The sequence below is a fragment of the Octopus bimaculoides genome, chromosome Z (genome assembly GCF_046866305.1).
Source record: "Octopus bimaculoides isolate indiv1 chromosome Z, ASM4686630v1, whole genome shotgun sequence".
Lineage (NCBI taxonomy): Eukaryota > Metazoa > Mollusca > Cephalopoda > Octopoda > Octopodidae > Octopus > Octopus bimaculoides.
The window spans coordinates 48994194-49010513 of NC_142944.1; the positions used below are offsets into that span (position 1 = coordinate 48994194).

Below are 16320 nucleotides of genomic sequence, written 5' to 3' on the forward strand. Positions count from 1 at the left end.
GAGTCCTCTTGGGCATCCAAAAGAGTTTTAAAACTGAAGGATGTAATTTGATGATTATTTTGGTATTGTTCCTGATTTGTGAACTTTTAACACCACCGCCTGGTCCTTGAGTGCTTTTAGCAGAGTCTGTTATGAGAAGTCAAAGCCAGGTTTCCAAGTTGAGAATACCTTTCTCTTACCTTTTGAAAGGTTCTGAAAAGAAGAATCACAAGGGAGAACACTTCTTTCTTTGACTAACCCTAACCCCCCACCAAAGAAAAACAAAAAAAACCTCACCTAACTAGGTTTGCTTGAAAAATGATTAATTTCTTTTGTAATGATAATCTTTTTCATTGTTCACCTTTGTCTATATCATTCATGCGTAACCTATGGCCTACATGTCTTTCTAAATGGCATGCCTTAATGGCACCTTCAATTTTGTTTAGTAGTGCGGTTTGCTCCAAAAAGGCTACTCATGCCTGCTCTATATCAATCTCCACTCTCATTTCATGTGCCAGGCCTCTTTTACAGGCTCAGTGATCATGGGCCGCCATGTTGGTGCTTGAAGATTTATAATTTTTTTCTTTTCTTAAGAAAGATACAGCATTGACTTTCTGTGTCATTTATCTTTTACTTGTTTCTGCCTTGAAGGATTTTTATAGAACAAATTGACCTTTGAACTTAAAAGCTTAGTACTTATTCTATCAGTTTCTTTTTGCCAAAAAGCCAAGTTACAGGGATGTAAACACACTAGCACTGGTTGTCAAGCAGCGAAAGTGGGACAAACACAATGACACACACGCGTGTGTGTGTATATATATATATATATATATATATATATATATATATACATGATGGGTTTCTTCTAGTTTTCCTCTACGAAATACACTTACAAGGCTTTGATTTATCTGAGGCTATAATAGAAGACACTTGCCCAAGGTGCCACATAGTGGGACTGAACCGGAAACCATGTGGTTGGGAAGTAAGCTTTTTCCCATACAGCCATGCCATCGACCAATTTTGTTAACTCTGCTAAGTCTCCTACTTGCTCAAGCTTACCCTGAAAGGACCCAGTATTTGATAGCTTATATGGTTCGCTATATATATCATTTACTTGTTTTAGTCATTAGGCTGTAGCAATGCTGGGGCATCACCTTGAATGAATTGACCCTAGTTCTTATTTCTTTTAAGCCTGGTTACTCAATTTATCAGTCTCTTGTGTCGAACAGCTAAGTTATGGGGGTATAAACACACCAAAACCATTGACAAACAGTGATAGGGGACAAACATACACATTCACACATGCATATATATATATATCTTCTTCTTAATCCTTTTTGTCCCTTGTGGAGAATAGGGCCTCAACAGTTATTTTCCACTTTTTGTGGCCATTGGTGTGTTTCTTGACTGCTTCTCATGTCTTGGCTGTCTTACCACACAGCCATGCCTGTGCCTAAAAAAAAACAAAATATGCTAGGAACTCATTCTGCATCTTAAAACATGCAGATAGAGGGGTTTTAAAAAAAAAAAAATTTTTTTTTTTTTTTTTTTTTTTTTTTTTGTTACTGGCAAGTGTTGGTTCATAAAATGGCCTGATAAAACTGATGCACGTTTTATAAGCTCATGTGGTTTACAAGTCGTCAAATACAATATCTTTGAAGTGGAAGCAAAGAAAACAACTATTGTCATCGGTAAATGTACGAAGGATTTTTACCAACGCCATCAGGGCTAAGTTAGTTGAAGTGACAGGTGAATTGACCTCTGCTTCATGGCTGGCCAGTGAATTTGTTTAGTAGTTTTTGTAAATCGTTCGTTGCAATGCTTTGTGTGTCTGAGTGCTGCTGGAAAGAGGAAGAATAAAGACAAAAATTATTAAAGATCTGATAGGAACCAATTCTTTACTGACGTTAAAATATTCTGACAATAAAAGAAAGAAAAAATCTATATACAGTCTGATACTAAAACTCGATAAAGCTTCCCCTAAGCCAAAACACGTTATAATTCTCCCATTTGCATGTACCATCACCAGAATTCTTTTTCTTCTGATGAAAACGTTAAGTCAAAGCTGAAGGGGTTGCTAAATTTTTCAATAAAATAAAAATATAAAATAAATCAAAGAAGCTGCTCTGTCAGTTACTTGATCAGCTAGAAAAAGTGACCAAATCTTCAAACTTTTTATCATTTATTTTTTTACTTATTTTAGTCATTTGGACTGTGACAATGCTGGAAGGGTTTTAGTTGAACTAATTGATTCCACTACACTTTAATTTTTTTTTTAAAGCCTGGTGATGCCACATAAAGAACATCCAGTCCACACCGTAAAGTGGTTGGTGTGCCATGCTTGTGCCATGTAAAGATCATTAAGTCCACTCTGCTGGGTGGTTGGCATTAGGAAGGGCATCCAGCTGTAAAAGCCCTGCCAAAACACACAGAATCAAGGTGCAGGCTCCTGACAAACCGTCTAACCCATGCCAGCATGGAAAGCGGACGTTAACAATGATGATGATGGTGCTTATTCTATCAGCCTCTTTCACCAAACTGCAAGTTACGGGGATGTAAACAACCTAACACCAGATGCCAGGCAAGGTGGGAGGCAAACACAAAGTCATATGATCAATGTTTTACACCTGTTTGATACCTGTTTAAAATTTTACCTGAACATGGTGGATTATATACACCATTTTGAGCGTGGCCGTTGCCAGTACCACCTGACTGGCCTTCGTGCCGGTGGCACGTAAAAGCACCCACTACACTCTCTGAGTGGTTGGTGTTAGGAAGGGCATCCAGCTGTAGAAACTCTGCCAGATCAGATTGGAGCCTGGTGTAGCCTTCTGGCTTGTCAGTCCTCAGTCAAATCGTCCAACCCATGCTAGCATGGAAAGCGGATGTTAAACGATGATGATGATGATGATGATGATGATGTACACATCAGTAAAATTCTACAAAAACAGTTGTAAATTTTAAACCCCATTCATCTCCCTTTTTTTATATCTACATTGAATGATGATGATATAGAAACACATAAAAGCAACCTTGAATCAGATTCCAAAAAGAAAAATCAAAGAAGCCTGCCTGTCAGTTACTTGATCAGCTAGAAAAAGTGACCAAATCGTCAAACCTTTTATAATTTATTTTTCACTTATTTTAGTCATTGGATTTGGTACTTATCCACCAACACTTACAATAACCCACCAACACTTGATATTTTCATTGTTGTTTGACCTCACTGTCAACCCTATGTTGTTATACCTATTGATGTGCCAAGATTATATTGAATCCTATAACTAATTTATGCGTGTGTGTGTGTATATAGGTGGAGGAGTAGCTGTGTGGTAAGTAGCTTGCTTATGAACCACATGATTCCGGGTTCAGTCCCACTGCATTGCACCTTGCGCAAGTGTCTTCTACTATAGCCTCGGGCCGACCAAAGCCTTGTGAGTGGATTTGGTAGATGGAAACTGAAAGAAGCTTGTCATATATATACATGTATATGCATCTGTGTGTACATGTTTGTGTGTCTGTGTTTGTCCTCCTAACATCGCTTGACAACCAATGCTGGTGTGTTTACGTCCTCGTAACTTAGTGGTTCAGCAAAAGAGACCGGTAGAATAAGTACTAGGCTTACAAAGAATAAGTCCTGGAGTCGATTTGCTCGACTAAAGGCGGTGCTCCAGCATGGCCATAGTCAAATGACTGAAACAAGTAAAAGAGAGAGAGAGTATATGTGTGTGTATACACCTGTGCCAGTGACATGTGAAAAAGCACTTTTGAGCGTTGGGCCTCACAGAGGCAATGACAAAAGACCGAAACCTTTGGCAACATGCCAAGCTTGCGTAGAAGACCCATCAAGCCAAGTAAAATTGTAGTCATGGCAGATACTGGTGGCACGTAAAAGCACCCATTACATTTTCGGAATGGCCGGTGTTAGGAAGAGCATCAAGCTGTAGAGACCATGCCAAATCAAAGTGGAGTCTGATGCTGCCTCTCAGCTTACCAGCCCTGGTCAAACCGTCCAACCCATGCCTGCATGGACAACGGACCTTAAATGTTGATGATAATATATATATAACCATCATCATCATATATATATCCAATATATATCTAAAAAGGAAGCATATTCCAAAGGATAGAGCAGTAATGTATTTATATGCAGTTAGATATATGTCTGGTCATGTATATGTGTATATGTATGTGTATATATATATATATATATATATATATATATGGGAGAATTTACAAAAAAACAACAGACGAAGACAGGTGGTGTAAATAACAAATGGATATTCACACACACACAACAGACTTCCTTCAGTTTCTGGCAACCAGATTCACTCACAAGGCTTTGCTTGGTTCAGGGCTATAGTAGAAAACACTTGCTCAAGATGTCACGCAGTGGGACTGAACCTAGAACCATGTGTTTGGGAAGCAAACGTCTTACCGCACATATTTTATCTCTTTTATAGGGAGATATGGCGGTTTCACTCTTCCTTCAATTCTAATTGACAAGAAAGAAATGTTAAATTCAATAATCACACTGGATAATATACTTCGAGGTTAGACTTTCTAATGAAAATGACGCCTTTGATTATAGTTCCGCTCCCTGGCTGAGCTGCCCTAGGGCTAAACACCAACATATTTACAAGCCAATGAGGAAGCTTCCGTAGTCTTTTCGATTAGCTAAAACCAGCAGTCAGTTCTTCCTCAATTCATGTTATTGTGATTAAAAAAGGAAATTACATTAGATAATGTAGTCCAAGATACAATTTGTCTGAAAGATGACTTGGTCATGACTGGAACGTCTTTAAAACTAAAACGTTTTCATTCACAACAAATACAGTTTCCTTCGGAAGATATCTTATCTTTTACTTGTTTCAATCATTTAACTGCGGCCATGCCGAGGTTACCACTTTGAAGGGTTTTAGTCGAATGAACTGACCCCAAAACTTATTTATTATTTTATTTATTTATTCACTTTTTGTAAGCCCAGTACTTTTTCTATCAAACTCCTTTGCCAATCCGCTAATATCTGTTCTATACCACAAAATATGCAAGTATTCGAAGTTTGAAAGTGTTTCGGTACCAAAAACACTACATAAAAAAATGTTGCCCGTCAAATCACAAAGATCCTTAGTTTTAGGATTACGGTTAGGGTTATGATTATTTTTGCCATAACCTTAACTCTAACCCTATAACTCATAACCATAACCCTAACCCTAACCCTAAAACCCTAACCCTAAACCCTTACTAGGGAATAATGATATAATTAAACAGGGAATAACACACTTGACACCGAACAGCACTAACTGTATTCAGCTGAATAGACGTCAGTGATTGGTTGAAATTACAGAAATACGACAACTTTAACATGAAATAACTTGCGATGTACAATTTTTTGTTAAGAAGGTTAAGAGAAGTTGTTTTATATGACACATTCTACCAGTGTCCCAAGTTTGAAAGTGTTTCGTTAAGAAAACAAGTGTTGCCCGTCAAATCACAAAGATCCAAAACTAACCCTAACTCTAAAACCCGAACCCTAACCCTAAAATCCTAAAGCTAAAACCAGTACAAACGCACGAACGATGTCATAAATAACAGTGACACGGATAGTTTTTGTTGACAAACAACGGCACTAATTTTATTCAAGGGAAAAAATCCCGTAACACCGTTGTTTACATTCCACGGCATAATTGTTTTCACATCAATAGAAGTCAGTGATTGGTTGAAATTACCGAAATACGACAATTTTTTACATGAAATAACTTCGAATACAAACTTTTTTATCTGTTCTATACCACAAAATATACAAGTATTCGAAGTTAGAAAGTGTTTCGGTACCAAAAACACTACATAAAAAAATGTTGCCCGTCAAATCACAAAGGTCCCCATTCGTTTATGCATGGACTTTCAGTTAAAAATTATTAGGTTTTTTTTTTTTTTAAATCATGAAACTGACTGTGGTTAGAGGATTTGTAGTACTTTCTTTTTTTTTTGTTCGTAATAAATATATTTTCGTTTGCACTTTAAGTGGAAAATATATATATTTATTTTTTTTTTGTAGTCACATTTTGTATCCATAATAAACAGAAATTTAAAACAGCAGCATTTAAAAACAAATTTTTGGAAAGTTAAACAATTTAATGTTTTTAAATGCAAATAAAATACATTCATACATTACAAATACGAACGAAATATATGAACAACAAAGAAAAAGTCAAACTGCTATAAACCCCCGAAGCCTAATAAATTCCTGATTTAAAATAATAACACATTTTTTTTAAAGTAAACAAATTTTTAAAATTAAAAAAAACAAAACATATAACTTTTTTTTTAAGAAAAACATTCTTTAATATATATACATATATTTTGTCCGAGTCGCTAGTATAAAAATACCAAATACTTGTTCTAAAGGCATAATTTTTAAAAATCGGGACACCTAAAATATTGAAGAGTGTACCGGTAGCTTTAGTATGTTTCCTTAAGACAGGCATTTCCTGAAAATGGGTTGCACTATTAAGAAAAAAAATTCAGGGTAATTTTTCGTTAGGCAAGTCCCATGGGCCGCAGTTAGCCATCACAGCTATAAAGTATGCTAGGTATGAATGGAATTATAATCCTTTCTTATTTTGGTACAACGCCAACAATTTTGAGGGGTGGGGAAGTCGATTCTCCAACCCCCGTGCTCAAATAGAACTTATTTTGTAGATCCTGCAAGGACGAAAGACAAAGTCGACTCGGCAACAAAAGAAATGCTTAAGGATATTATCCGGTGCAGTAACGATTTTGCCTGCTCGCCGCCTTTTATTATTATTGTTATTATTATTATAGTTCCAAAACTGGAATTATAATAAAAGCAGCGGAGCATTAATAGATACTATAACTGACCTAGTGCGCGTTTATTTAACTCTTAACGTCATAAACCGCTCCAATCCGCCACTCGTCACTAGGTACACAAACGGGTTGCGCAGGATATGACCCGTGACATTTCAAGGTCACTTATGCGCACATTCTAAACATACCTATCCCTTTTTAGTCTCTCTAGCCAAATCCTTCTATAAACAAGGAGAAATGTATATAAGTGTAAGAGTTAAATAAGCGTAACAATGTTAGTCCTTTAAATTTGAAATAACCGAAACTGTTTTATCAAGTTAGAGAGTTGTCTTAACTCCACTTCCTCCTACTTATACTTCAGCCATCATTTCAGCTCCATGCTTGGGACAGGGAAAACCCTTGGGCACCCGGGGACAAATTCCAAATGTATAAAAGAATCTGTCCGATTGATAAGATTTAAATTATAACCATACAAAGCCCTTTTATGTAGCTTATATTAAATTACTGTATTAGCGTTAACGAGCACTTTTAAATTTGAATGCCCACGAATGTAGTGTTCCTTGCCCTCTCTTACATGGTAGAAATGGCATTTAAATCTTCATCGTACCACCTTTAAGAAAGGACTCATTGAATATGGTATTGATGTACTAGTCCGTTGGTGAGGTGAGGTTGGATAGTCATGACTGAGATGTCTTCGATTCGGAGCGACCTGGAGTCAGCAATGAAAAAAGGAAAATATTATCATGATCGAACGATCGTGGGTTCCATTGTCGGACCGGGCAGCGCCTCGTGTCTTTTTGAGCAAGTCACGTTATTTGATGTTGTTCTGGTCAATTCAGCTGAAAATGAGTACCAACAGGAGCTGAAGAGAGAAGATAACCTTGCGACGGACTGTTATCCTTTTCAGACTCGAGAATCATACTAACAGTTGCTTAAACTTTACAGAAACCAAGATAAACTCCAGCCTCAATGGGCTCCAAACAAACTAACCTTCATCAAATCTCGACTTTGTGGCAGTCTGCTACCAATACAGTTTTGTCTTTGTCACAACGTACTTCATCATCTGGGAGCCGGGGTCAGTTATTGCATCCTAGATTTAACTGAAATTCAATTTTGTTACCAGTTGAAACATACTTAAAGTATATTCGAATCCGTAAGCAAGCCATTCACTCTATTATGTCATGGAGACTGAGATTATATATCAGTCAACTATTGTTATCACTTTCGCTACCTCCACCTTTGTTACAGCCTCCTACCACCTTTACCACTCCCCGGCGTCGTCACCTCCTACCATCTCAACCACCTTCGACGCCGTTTTTACCTTAGCACTGCCTTTGAACCACTCCCGACTTTGTCACAATTCTTAGGATCACCGACGGACGGTCTAACAACTTTTCAAACAATTCCATTACTACTACAACATGATGAAAATGTTCCACTTCTTTGAATTATTTCATGATGAATTCTTCAATTCATTATATCATAGTAAATTCTTCAGTTTCTTTGAATTATCTCGTCCTTGAACTTATCTCTCCAGTAAAATCTTCACTTCTTTGGATTATCCTCTTCTGCTGTACGTATATTTTGTATCCCTTTTGGTAACAAGTTTAATGTTTTATTAAAATTAACGAGTTGTTGTTACAATAAGACCTTTTGACTCACAGATCTAGAACTTTTGAGTTCTGTATTTTAAATGGACTAATCATGTTCCTTATGAACAGGTAACCCCTCAGAACTTAGCCATTATATTTGTTTATTTTATATCGCAATTGGTGAACAAGTGTGTTGTTGGTTAAAGCTTGCCAACGGGTCGCTTGTATCAAAATCGTGTCACTGGTTTTTGCGGTGGCTTCTCGATTTTTAAAATCTTCCATCAATATATATATATATATTAGAGAGAAACACTTGTTAAAAATATGCTGTGCAAAAGGATAGAACCCGGAGCCTGGTGTCTGCGAAGCAAACTTCGTAAATAATCATTTCTGCCATCCTACAAATACACATATTTACAGATTAAATCCTCGCAGATACATACATACATACAGGTACGCACATCTGCAAAGCATTTTTGTTATCCCTACTCTTACAAACTATACACGGGTTCACATAAATGTATAAAGAAATATAATCATTGTTACCTTTTTAAAGTAAGAAAAAAAAAACCTTCTCAGTTCAGTGGTAACACCTGGACCGTTGTGTATAAACCAGGAACGGGATAGTCCTGGACCAAGGTAGATTTTGTTTTTCTAGGGTCGATAAAATCTGTATTTCAGCCAAAATATTGGCAGAGATTAAATCGACTATTCACCTTCGCTTTTAAATCATGTTTTCTTAGAGAATTAGCGAGGGAACATCTTTTAGTTGCCAGAAATAACAGCTAAATTTTCCTCGAATCACCCCATTCCGTTTTAAAAAGCATCGTCACGGCGTGAAAGTCCTTGATCACAGGTCTCTATTTAGTCAGGAGCTGACCCTGGAGGCTTGAAGGATAGAATATTTATGGCCTTCTGTACTCAAAGTTGAACTTTCTCATCACTCACAAACCGTGAATTTACCTGAATCCGGTGCAGTACAATCAATTCTTTTAAAATAGTTTTGCTTCCAAATGGTATAAGTACTGAGTCTATGTGACTCCCTGAATCCTATGTTAAATGACGAGATATGAGCTAAATATGAAATTATCGTTATCATATTAAATGCTGGAAGCATTAGTAGAACGCTCAACTATATATATATATATATATATATATATGCGAGAACCTCTACGTAATTGTTTGTCTTGCTAGAAATAGCAGCCAAATACGCCTCAAATCATTACTAACTTACGAAATAAAATTTTTAAATCCAGGAAAATGAAAGAATACATGAGACATTACATGTAGTCCTAGTTATTATAAAAATCGGGATGGTCGCGAGCAGATCACATTCTATGGCAGGCCCATCGCCAAACTTTGGTATCTGGGAGTGCTTCAGAACACAAGCGTAGCTATTCTGTGTGGGGAGGGGGGCGGTCCGCGCCCGGGTGGCACTTTTGGGTCTGCTGTAGGCAATATGTGTTTCTTGTGGGGTCCGGGTGCTGCAAACGGAAGCGTCGCCCCGGGTGGCACACACTGTAGCTACGTTAGCGCTTCAGAATATTCTGGGTGGGCACTAATTTATAATAATGTTTCGAAATAAGTATATCACTGTAAATCTGAGGTTCCACCGTCGCAGAGGATTCACTGATTATCGGAGCAGATATAGCCTGGGTTCGAAAAGCTAACAAATACCCGACTCCCATTAACCCGAATTTTCTGAGGGCCTTTGCTAGTGCTACATCAGATTCATCCATCCTTTTAAGTTACTTTCTAAATTCACAATCTGGTATATATCATCTTTTCGTCCTTCTAAGGTTGATAAAATGAATAATAGCTAACGACAAAGCCTCTTATTTGTAGCTTGACCTGAAACTTTGCAGAAATAGCAGCTAAATCTTCCTCAAATTACACACACCTTTGTCTTAAACAACGGAGGGAGAAATTATGTAATGATGTTCTGGATGTACAAAGAAATTACGTTATCATGGCTTGGAAGCGTTTGATCATAGATCTGCTTGTCCAGGGTCGATTTGGTAGACCAATCAACCATAGTTACAAATATATGCAAGTAAAAAACTGTACACCCGGCCTTTTCCTATCACTATTAGAAAAGTTATATTATTTTCTTAATTTGCATAATGTTTATATTGTATTCGTTATTATATTTACGAGATTTGTAAGGAAAATGCTGCGAAGTTCAGATAAATGGTTTGAAAATGATTTAAAAGCAGATATTTGAAACATTTACATACTATAGAACTTTATAATTTTAGGACATTATTATTATTATTATTATTATTTTTGCTGTTATTGTTGCTGCTGTTGTTCTTTAGCCGCAGGTCAGCCACGATCGATCTCATTTATGATCAAAGGGATTCCAACGGTGACTTCCTTTGTCAACTTGTAACTGTCAGAAAATTAACAGGTGAAACCATAGATTAAATACGTGAGAAGAGTGTAACCAACCAACGGCAACTATTATTCTCGTATTAACTATAAAACCTCGCCATCCCCTTCCCCCCAACACAAGCGCGCGTGCATATTACTTCAGCCCCCCCCCCCCCCCGACACCACCACCACCACCATGACGTGGCTCATTTGGTGCCGGGCCGCACAAATAGAAAAAGTTCTTTCATTTTATTTTTGTTTTATTGACTGTCGCAATCTACAGGGTGTTTTTTTTTTCTTCTTTCTTCATTGCATATGTGTTATATATGTAGCAGTTACATTACATATTATGCACTCTGTGTTTTTATGTGCTGTATCCCTCCGGTCCGTGGGAAAATTGCTTAGCATGAAACGGAGTCGCAGTGCAAAAAAGCGGTTGGAGACCGTTGTATTATTACATGACCGATACTTTATTTTATCGATCCCGAAAAGTCGTGATACCAGCGGGATTTGAACCTAGAAAATAAAGGAAGCGTATCATTTCTCTCTCTTTCTCTCTCTCTCTCTCTCTCTCTCTCTCTCTCTCTCTCCCTCTCTCTCCCTCCCTCTCTCTGAAAAAAGAAAAGTTTTGCGTGAAGACTTCGTCTGATTAAAAATATATATATATTTATTGTTTTACGAATTCAGTGTGCACAATCGCATTGCGTGTTCATACTTCGTTTTCCGGCTCCTACTCAAAACTGTTTACAGATCACAACCATCTCACGAACTTGCGTTCGTGATGAGCGCTTCGCGCTCCGATAGTGGCGAAAATGTAGAAAGATAACAGGGAAAGTTTGTGAAACCACACCGTTCGTTAGGTATAACGGCAATTTCACCACCACCATTATTAGTGATCACAGTCTTCAAACCTTAAATCTTATTACGATTAAAATGCATAAATAAAAGTACACATTGCTTAATGTAATCCTAGAGAAATTGTTAGAAAATATGATTGAGATGGTCATTATTGGAACCCTTTTATTATAGTTCTTTCTAAACCAATACCAAAAGGAGCAGCTGTTTTGAACAAACAATTTTAAAAATTGACTATATTTTACACATATATACGTATATTTTTTTAAATATAAATATGTATACATACTGAAGGCAATTAAAACAAATAGATATGCAACATGTATGCTACCAGCCTGTCATTAGCCAGCTGATGCCATTTATGAGAGAAAGGAGCCACTATGGAGCTCTCGGAAGACGTGTTAAAAATAGCAGACAAATCTCTCTCAAATTGCAAAAGCTCTGCCATTTTAGATATTTTTGCCCATCCAAGGCATTTTAGACTTTTTAGTCAGCCCTTGTTTCATGCGTTCTGAGTAACATAAAACTTTCCTTTACAGAAATCCTAAATTACTCTGGTGGTGAGTAAACAAATGGAAACATGTATCGTATATGATGCATGGATGCTAGGGAAATATGTCCTGTGTATTACATGTATTATGTAGGACAGCGAAGGGTTAAAAATAAACAAACATACGTACACTAGGTTTTCTTCCGAGCATGTTACATTTGCCACCTGATGCCTTTTACGAGAAAGAGAGAGCCTCTAGCACTCTTTTTATAAATTGCACATGAGATCTGTTAGGAATAAACAAATCTCACTCAAATCAACTTGTTTACTATCAGTCCTATATATATATATATATATATATATATATATATATATATATATATATATATATATATATTTGTTTTGCAAGATTTTTGATGTGAAATCGTGTCTTGAAACAGATGTTGTTGTACTTGGGGACGGTCACTTGAAACAGATGTTGTTGTACTTGGGGACGGTCATATTGCCAGTTTAGCCAATAAAAACACACGCACTGTATATTTGGTGTTAATTTGCTTCAGCTTTATATTACATTACATTACATTAATCCTATTTCGGCCAGAGTTCTTTCGTCACACTTCTGTGACCTCATCAGTGGCCCTTTGCTTTCTTCTTTCTTATGTGTGTCCCACCTTGCTAACTATCAGCCATTTTGTATATATATATATATATATATATATATATATATATATATATATATATATATACTCTTAAAAAGTGACACGATGGTTAACGTTGCTCTACCTATGGTTATAGATTCATTCAATAAGGGTTGATTTGGATCTAAACACAAACATCAGTTTAAATCTTTGGGACAATAAACTAACTATATCACAGTTTATGGGAGCCTCAGATTCTTGTGGTCTGAGACAAATCTTAAAAAAAGAAAAAAAAAATTGACGAGCTGATTGATTTTGGTTTTTCATATCCAATTTACGATGCAAATTGGTTTGGGACTGGAATTAGATTAGTGTTACGACTTATGTAACGAGATGATCACAGCTAGAAAGTTCTAGCTTAGTTGAAGCTTGTGTTATATTATTGACTCATATACGCCAAACAAAAATGAAATAGCCGTTATTTGTTTTATCTTTCTTACTCGTTTCCGTCATTAAACTGTGGTCATGCTGGGGCCACAGTCTTAAGGGTTTATTCGAACAAATCAATCTCAGTGTTTGTTATTTTTTTTTTTAATAAGTCTCACTCGTTTGCCGAACTGCTAAGCTTCAAGGACGCAAAGAAACTGATACTTGTTGTCAAGCAGTGGAGATGGAGGACACAAGAACACACATACATATAACAAATATGTATACACATATACACATTACATGTATGTATACACACACACACACGTGTGTGCATACACATCCATGCACTCATATGACGGGCTTCTTTTCAGTTTCCATCGACCAAATCCACTCACCAGGATTTTTGATCGGTCCGAGGTAAAAGTAGTATGGCACCTTGGGCAAGTGACTTCTTGCCCAAGATGCCATACTGTGAGATTGAACCCATGACCACATAGCGTGGCGGTTATATATACCGTATAACTGCCACGTCTGCGCCAATTTGTAGACGAAAGACATATTTAAATTTTTTTTCAGAACGTTAAATCTGGGATATTCCATAAATCTAATTCCTCTGTCCCATACGTTGTGTATTGAATTATGACTTCACTGGATGTAGTAGAGGAAGAGGGCCCTTAGCTCCCATGATGGTCACATTAGTACACCTTATCTCGCTGTTATACGTGCGTGTACCATTAAAACCCAGGTCCAAAATTTTTTACCAACATGGTCGATTTTATTTTTTCAATCAAAATAATCACAGGTATAATAATAGCAGTAATTATTATTGTATTTGTACATCAGTCTAATCAGATGAGTCCAATAATGGGAAATTAATGTTTCAAATCAATCCAAAACTGTTTCTTCACTCGTTCGTTTTGGCGATGAAGTTTTTAAGAGGCTCTTCAAAGCGTTTTAATTGTCCCATTAATTGTCCCAAATAAGGCTGTATGCTTGCACCGTCTCTTCCCGCGCTAGTAGCGGGTACATATTTGTGTATTTGGGTTACGTTCTAGTTTGAGCGTTTTATGAAAGTTTTTATTTTATTTTATTATTTCTTTGTGTTTGTATTATGTGTGTTTGTTGGTATGTCTCAGAAGTTAACAATTATGTTTACTGAGTTTTTATCCGTATTAAAAAAAAAAATACGCTTTCAGTTTCGATTCTAGTTTGTTTTCATTTTCTTTCTCTTTCTCCCAACTTTCTTCCACTGGGTTTTATTTATTTATTCATTTATTTATGAGCATGATGTTTCTTAATTGTCTTAAATCTTTCAGATTAACACTGTTTGACTTGGTGAAACCGATATTCTTTGATATGTGTAGTCGCTTTCTCCCCTCGGAGGGCCACAAGCAGGGGAAGTAAGTGATGGTGACAGAGGAACATTTTAAATAGGGAAACAAATCGCACATAATCACATGAATGCTCTCTCTCTCTCTCTCTCTCTCTCTCTCTCTCTCTCTCTCTCTCTCTCTCTCTCTCTCTCTCTCTCTCTCTCTCTCTCTCTCACACACACAGAGTCATGTGTACACGCGCAGAGTCTTGTGTATACTCACAAACATGCACACACACACCACTCCACAAATCACAAGCATGCTGACACATGTACACATACGTTCACTCACACGCATACCCACATTCACTCTCACACACGCAAACCCACTGTCACTTGCGTACTCGGACGCACACGTTATGTTGTCTAGGTACCTATACCCTGCTGGATATAGACAGTATGGGAGATTCAGAAAAGCCAAAAGTTAGTGGAATTAAAGGCGTCAACAATTTAAAGGAAATATAATGTTAAAATAATCTAGGTATCTTGCTTCCCAATCACACAGTTCCAGGTTCAATCCTCAAGGTGGTGTCTCAGCATGGCCACAGTCTAATAACTGAAACAAGAAAAGCTAAAAGATATCTTATAAGGATCTTTATCTTTTATGTAATCTTCTTACTAAGCAATGTATATTTCTTTTATACCAGTCAATGAAGAAGTCTTACATTATACCACAAGGGAATTTTGGCCTATCTATATCTTTATCATTTTAATGTCCACTTTTCCATTCATGCATGCATGTGTTGGGTGGAATTCATTGAGACAAATTTCTACGACCAAATGTCTTTCCTGTTACCAACTCTCACCTGTTTCCTAGCAAGGTAATATTTCTCTGTTGTTAGAAATATTTTACCACAGAATATTTGAAATGAATGACATTGCTTGTATGACATTGACAGTAATTTATAATTCACACAATATCAAGACATTCACACACACATACACAATGGCCTTTTTTTCAATTTTCTTCTACCAGATCCACTCATGAGGCTTTGATTAGTTCAGGGCAATAGTAGAAAATGCTTATCCAAGGTGCCCTGCACTGTAACTGAACCTGGAACAAAGTGGTTGAGAAGCAAACTTAGCACACAGGTATGCATATATATATATATATATATATATATATATATATATATTTATATATGTGTGTGTGTGCATGTGTGTATACATATATATATATATATATATATATATATATATATAGAGACATTAACCAAGAGGACATGTGTATGAAAAGGTTAATTGAAAGTGCTCACACACACACACTAAGAAAAAAACTTCTTCCATAAAGGTTAGTAACATCCTGATAAAAGATCTGATAACTTTTTTTTAAAATAATTTTATTTAAAAATCCCCTTTATATATATATATATATATATAGTCAAATCGTCCAACCCATGCTAGCATGGAAAGCGGACGTTAAACGATGATGATGATGATGATATATATATATATATACATATATATATATATATATATATATACATATATACACACACATATATATATATATATATCTATCAAGAGGATGGGCACAAGATCACCTCCTCCAATTCCCCCACTCATCTCTTAAAGGATTTTTGTGTTGCGAGTTACTTGGTGGCCCTGCCAGTGCTGGTGCCATGTAAAAAGAGTATCCAGTTCACACTGTGAAGTGGTTGGCTTTTGGAAGGGCATCCAGCTGTAAAAACCATGCCAAAACTGGCCTCACATGTGCTGGTGTTATGTAAAAAACACTAAGTCCACTCTGCTGGATGGCTGGTG

General features: G+C 36.6%; 1 long non-coding RNA gene across 1 annotated transcript; it reads right to left on the minus strand.

Moving 5' to 3' along the window:
- Positions 1-1575: 1575 nt before the first annotated feature.
- On the minus strand, positions 1576-10873 carry LOC106884154 (uncharacterized). Its single transcript, XR_001411206.3, has 2 exons — positions 8946-10873; positions 1576-1820 (listed from the first exon to the last, which is right to left on the minus strand). It is a non-coding gene; the product is annotated as an uncharacterized LOC106884154 (long non-coding RNA).
- Between the last annotated feature and the right edge of the window lie 5447 nt (positions 10874-16320).